Source organism: Lepidothrix coronata, unplaced genomic scaffold (assembly GCF_001604755.1).
Source record: "Lepidothrix coronata isolate B3197 unplaced genomic scaffold, Lepidothrix_coronata-1.0 Scaffold72, whole genome shotgun sequence".
NCBI classification, from domain to species: Eukaryota; Metazoa; Chordata; class Aves; order Passeriformes; family Pipridae; genus Lepidothrix; species Lepidothrix coronata.
Window position 1 is genome coordinate 1913163 of NW_016690252.1, and position 4976 is coordinate 1918138.

The window sequence follows — 4976 nt, forward strand, 5'->3', positions numbered from 1 at the left end:
TTACCTTATTCCTTTGCCCTGATGAAGTCCCACAATTTTTGGCCATTGTGAAGATTCCTCATTGTCTACATGTTTCTGTGATATGCCCATATTTGGGAGTCAAACATTACAGGAGTTTGTCATTAACCTGTGTACCAGGTTATTTTTGTCTGGGAGCTACAAATGACTCTGTCATGTGTTAATACTTAAGCATTTGAAACACTTGAAAATACTTCAGAAACCAAGGGGAAGAACTGCTTAATCCTTCGATGAAATGGTGATTTGCTAGAGGGGGACAGAGCCCCTTTTCCCCAGGAGAAGCAAGAAATCATATCAAATCTGGGTAAAGCTGCCAGGCAGTGAGAAGTGCCATGTCCCTACAAGGCTTTATGTTGTCACTGAGATCAGGTTTTGGGGGAATTGGGAGAGAAAAAAGCAGCTATGGCCATGGTGTGGCCAAAGAGAATTAGGGGATGGATGCAAAAGTCTTGGAAGGGAGAGCCCCGGGGAGGAGCTGGCTTTGCCTGGAGACCTCTGTGGGTGATGCCAAGTCCCAAGGGATGTGCCAAGGTTTTTGCTCATAGTTTAGCCCTCCACAGCTAAACCAGAGCATTTCCACAGCAGTGGTGTTTGCAGGAAGACCCTAGGAGGGGACAAGGTGGTGTGGAGGGAGAGTGGACACTGCGCAAGTTGGAATCAGTGTGATGGCTAAACCTGCTCGGCAGCACCTTCTTGCCAGCTATGACGTCAGCAGCATTCCTGAGGCTGAAACAGAGGGAATAAGGATGTGTGAGCACATGGGTGTGTGTGTGGGTGTGCACTGTGCACGGTGGTTTGCGCTGTGGGGTTGAGGGCATCACCACTGTGGTGGGCTGAGGTCTGGAGGTGCTCAGGTGCTTGTGAGATGCTCCCAGGAAAGGCAATGCTCAGCATGTCCCTCCACATGCTCTCAATGGTCCTTTTTGCCACCTCAGTGTGTTCAAAGACTGTGGGCAGGAGGACTCCAGGCTGGAATTTGGCATCCTGTTTACAAAAAGCTTTGGTGGGATTTGTGTCCCTTGAAAAGAAAACTCAGGAATCACGTCTGAAAATCACTAAGAGGCTTTTCATTTTGCCAAGAATAAAGGGATGGTGGGGAGCAGCAACTCCTTTATTCTTCTGAGAGTCCCCCTTTTGGGTCACCAGCAATCCCTGCCAGTGGTTCAACACCACCCCTGGTCTTACTTGCATTCTAGGGTAAAGGACAGCCCAACTCCACTAGCACGGGTGAACTGAGTGAGGAACAGATGGAAACAGAAATAAGCCAATGCGGAGGGGAAAAAACTCATCCCCAGCCTGCTGGTCCCACCAGTGCCGTTTCCTCATGGGATATATTTCAGCTACCGACTGTCACACCGGCTTGTCCCAGTGTGGGTCATAAGCTGGGTGCTCACACATGATTTCCATTTACGTGCAGTGAAGGGATGAGATGTAGTTTTTGCCCTGGGGTTGGTGGTCATGAACCTTCTGGGGCTTGGGGTTAAAAGTGTAGAACACGACATAAGATATTTGGGTGACTGGGCCATTTAAGTAACGGTAGCCAGAGACTGTGTTGTGGTTCCTGCAGTGCGATGTTAGATTTTTTTTTTCCCAGGGGTGCATTTGAGGCCGGCTTGCTGTCTGCCTGTGCCTCTCAGGAAAGCTGGAGATCTGGAATGTCATGCTGATAAGATGCTGGTACACAGAATTTGGGGATGCTCACCCTTGCTGAGAACCCACGCAGGAATGGCTTCTCCTGAGCTCTGAAGCCCCAGATTCCTAGAGACAGAGTCAGGGGAAGGATTCCTCCAATTCCCCAGGGGTTTCTGGGCAGCAAGGATGAAGCATAGCAGGAACCAAGAGCTCAGCAGTGGCTCTTTGGGGAAGGTGGGATGGAAGGAGGGCAGGCACATGGCGTGGAATGCAGTAAAATGTTTTTTTTAATTAATATTACTACTCTTAGCATTGCAGGATTGGGTGTAATTAATGACTCAGTAAGTGCTGAAATACTTTATTAAATAATCTGTTCTGGGAAAGGCATCACTTGTTCTCCTCCCCGCTGCAGTGTGTGTGTATGTTCACATATGCACGTGTGTCTCTGTGTGTGCATGTGCCCCCTCCTGGAGGCTGCAGGATGAGGCCTTTCACCTGGAAGCAGGGGGATGTTGGGAAGTGGAGAGGGTGGCAGGAGGCTGGGAAGGCTCTGGGCATGGCCCTGTAACCAGTCCCCCCAGGACAGACCCTAAACTCGTTCTTCCATCCTGGTTGGGCATTACATGCCATCCCAGGGATGGCAGGGGTGAAGAGGGGAGGCTTAGAGATTTGCACAGTGGGCACCCCCGTGACCCACCCTGGACCTGCCCCTGACTGAGTCCCTCCTCTCCTGCTGCTCTCAAGCAGTGCAGGGATGTGACCTTGGGGCCAAGGATGACCAAACTGGTTTGCCTAGCCTTCCTGAAAATCCTGCACAGGGCTGTAATTACCCTTGCCTTTAAACAGAAGGGAGCCTGACACCACAGGTATGGCCATAGCACCCGCAGGTGTCTGGCAGCGAATCACTTCTCGGGAGCAGAGCAGCACAGACGGGATGGAACGTGAAGAACTGGGAATGGGGGAGAGGGGTGGAGCTGAGTGCCGCAGTCATGGTCAGGTCGGGGAAAGAGCAGGCTCCTCCAACCAGGAAACTGTTTCTTTTGGGAACATAGAGGATAAATTCCTCCCAAGTTAGGAGTTAGTACTCGGCAGAATCACTCAGGCTGTGCACAAGAATTACTTGCAAAATCTGATGGGAGTTAAACTGCTACACAACTGGAAGTCAGTTTTGGAGGTGATCTCTGCTTGCAAAGGAGTGCAGGGGAATGTGTTCATGGACAGGAATGGATGCAGGGGGTTTGTCTCCCCAGATCAAGGAGCAGGGTTAAGAATGTGAAATGCGACCCAGGCCACTAAGATGGAAGAAAAAGCAATTCTGAGGTTACAACGGGCAAAGATCCTCCCCTGTGATGCTCTGGAGAGGGCTGGGGAAGTTGCTGCTGGTGGCTGGGATGGAGAGAGGCTGTGATGCAGCAGCCAGGCAGAAGTTGCCATGAGCAGTAATGGGGACCAGAAAGCTCATGCTGTACCTACAGCCACCACCTGCATCCTCATGTGGTGATGTGTGTGGGAGATGGTCCCCAAATACAACAACGAGTTAGCCTAGCTCTCGAGACACTTCCCTTGTAAAGCAGAAGCCAAACACCCACCTGCAGGTGTCCTGGTCCCCTAGCTGACACAAGCCTCAGACCCTGCTTCCAGCAGATTTTCTTCCGTGGAAGTCATTAAATACCAGGGATGTGAAGCTTGAAGGGCTCTTGATAACAATGCTGGTGACTGCCTCAGCCAGGCAGCAGGTCAGGTGACACACGGGCTGATGCCAGCCTTTTTTGGGGACAGAAACAATGCCTGGCTCAACACTGTGATTTCCCAGACATGCTGCACAAAGCAGTGTGTAAAAATGGTGAAAGCTGGGCAGGACATGGCATTACTCTGCTTCCCCTGGAAGAAGGAAGGGTGAGAACCCACCCTGCTCCGTGGCAAGTCAGATGCAGTAAAGACCTGCAAGTCAGAGAGAGTATCAATTGCAAACATTCTTTGAACACACAGCTTGCTTCCCACCTCCAACACCCAGCTGGCTTATTGTTTTCCCCAAACCTGCTTGTTTTTTCCAACAGCTCATGAGCAGTGGGATGATCTGGTTCAGGGGTCCTATGTGGGAGATGGAGCTCAGCCTGCTTCACTGAAGAGTTCACTCAATTCCTATGTTTACCTTAAGGGTGGATATGCGATCTTCTACCCTCTGTCTTAACATTCCTGCACATTTGCTCTTGAAGAGATCCTGCTTATAGTGTTCTTACAGAGCAGGAAAAAAAAGCTGAACTGAGTGTGGCCAGGGTTCAGGGAGAATTTGGACCCAGTGTGGAGATAACACACTCCAGGGATACTATCCCAGAGCAGAGCCCGTCTAAAGCACAGTCCCACTGGAGTCACAACATCCCTGTTTCACGACAGTGTGTGGATAAGTGAATTAGACTGACTACAGTCAGGCAAAGAAACAGTTCTGGACACAGAACTAAAATTATCTGGGTCCTAAATCTGTGTCCTCCTGTTCAGGAACACACATGCAGCAGGGCTTTTAAATATTTTGACAACCCAAATCCAATCAGGGTGGCCTGGGGTTCAGGCTTGCTTCTGTAAACGCATGTATATGTGATATATACAAAGGGGATATTCCTCCCACTCCGATAATCCGCACATAGGACGCTGCTGGCTCCCGGTGCCCTTTCCAGCTATCCAGGAGGACTTTCCTGGCTCCCGGTGCCCTTTCCAGCTATCCAGGAGGACTTTCCTGGCTCCCGGTGCCCTTTCCAGCTATCCAGGAGGACTTTCCTGGCTCCCGGTGCCCTTTCCGGCTATCCGGGAGGACTTTCCTGGCTCCCGGTGCCCTTTCCGGCTATCCGGGAGGACTTTCCTGGCTCCCGGTGCCCTTTCCGGCTATCCGGGAGGACTTTCCTGGCTCCCGGTGCCCTTTCCGGCTATCCGGGAGGACTTTCCTGGCTCCCGGTGGCCGCTCCTGCCGGGTAGGCCGGCTCGGGCTCTCGGCAGTTCATGGCCAGGATGTCCGCCCCCAATTAATCACCCAGTGCCACAACGTGGCTCCGCGCTCGCCCGCCTGAAGATGAACCCCCTCCGCGCCGCCGCGGGAGCCGCAGTTTTGGGGCGAAAGTCTGCGATTTCGGCTCTCTCTCCGCCATCGCGGCGGAAGCGAAGCGCCCAGACCCGCCCCCTCCGTGGGCGGGGCCTAGGGGGCGGGCACGCGGGCGTCGCGGCCAGTAGAAAGCCTTCGCTACGTCGCGCGGGGCCAATGGGGAGCGGGTCTCGGCGGTCGCCGGGGCGCGCGCGCCTCCGCACGTGGCGACGGGGACCCCACGTGGGCGGCGGCC